This window comes from Palaemon carinicauda, chromosome 19, assembly GCF_036898095.1.
Source record: "Palaemon carinicauda isolate YSFRI2023 chromosome 19, ASM3689809v2, whole genome shotgun sequence".
Classification (NCBI taxonomy): Eukaryota; Metazoa; Arthropoda; class Malacostraca; order Decapoda; family Palaemonidae; genus Palaemon; species Palaemon carinicauda.
Window position 1 is genome coordinate 59,448,948 of NC_090743.1, and position 1,411 is coordinate 59,450,358.

Here is a 1,411-nt window from a genome sequence, read left to right on the forward strand (position 1 = left end):
CCAAAGAGTTTGGTATTTATCTTCTATTTCTTGGCTTTCATCGCAGCGTTGTTTTTTTTTAATTAATACAGCAATTTTTAGTTTTTTTATATCTCTTCCACATTATGGTATGTTTCCGAAAAATTCTAGTATTTTATATGTGGAGTTACATGCTTCTTTTAGACACCTCCAACAAATATTATTGACTTTGATCGTGACCAGCCTAAAATATTTTGCTGATATCTGTTTTGATCACGGTAATGCCATGGAATATATTTATTAATATTTACATTTGATTACGGGTATTTCATATAATATTTCTGTCTATTGCCTGTAAATCATTTTCGTCTACGAAATCATAAATGATATACCTGCAAACTCTGGTTTAGATTATGACAGTATCATGAAATTTGCATATATATATATATATATATATTATACATATATATATATATATATATATATATATATATATATATATATATGTGTGTGTGTGTGTGTGTATGTGTGTATATGTATATATATATATATATATATATATATATATATATATACATGTATGTATGTTTGTATGTAAATATATGGATATATGTGTATGCATATGTATATGCGTGTTCTATATATATATATATATTTATATATATATATATATATATATATATATATATGTATATATATAAACATGTATAATACGTATATATATATATATATATATATATGTGTGTGTGTGTGTGTGTTTGTGTGTGTTCTTTATATATGTATACATACATACATACACGTGATTGTACTTATGTAGCTAAACAGTATATGAGTGTTCTTTCACATCATTGCCCATAAAATCAAGGGCATTAACAATAGTTACGTAGAGCCTAACCAAGACAAAAACGTATCGCTAACGAAACCCACACGTGTACTATCTTTCTGAAATCAATCACAGGTGTTCTCTCGACTAACAGAACAATGGAGAACAAGCATTCATAAAGCGCCATGTCGAAGTTCCAAAGGCTAGTTGGAGCTTTGATCCAAAGCCGCTCCATGAATTCACAACGAAGGTGGTGTTGATTAATTTTCACAGATCTGTGCGCGTTTGGACGAACTTCTGACATACTAGGTAAATTTGGTTTCGATTATCTATTAGTTTTAGGGGGAAACTATCGTTTTGCTTTGTACTGTATGAAGAGGAAGTTCAAATTCTTGATAAGTTATGTGATCAATTAGAGAATTTAATGGCTGATTGATATTGAATTTTGTGATTTTAGTATCACCTATATTATTATTATTATTATTATTATTATTATTATTATTATTATTAATATTATTATTATTATTATTATTATTATTATTATTATTATTATTATTATTATTATTATTATTATTATTATTATTATTATGAAAAAGAATAAAAAACATGCCCTAGATCTAATATAACCTA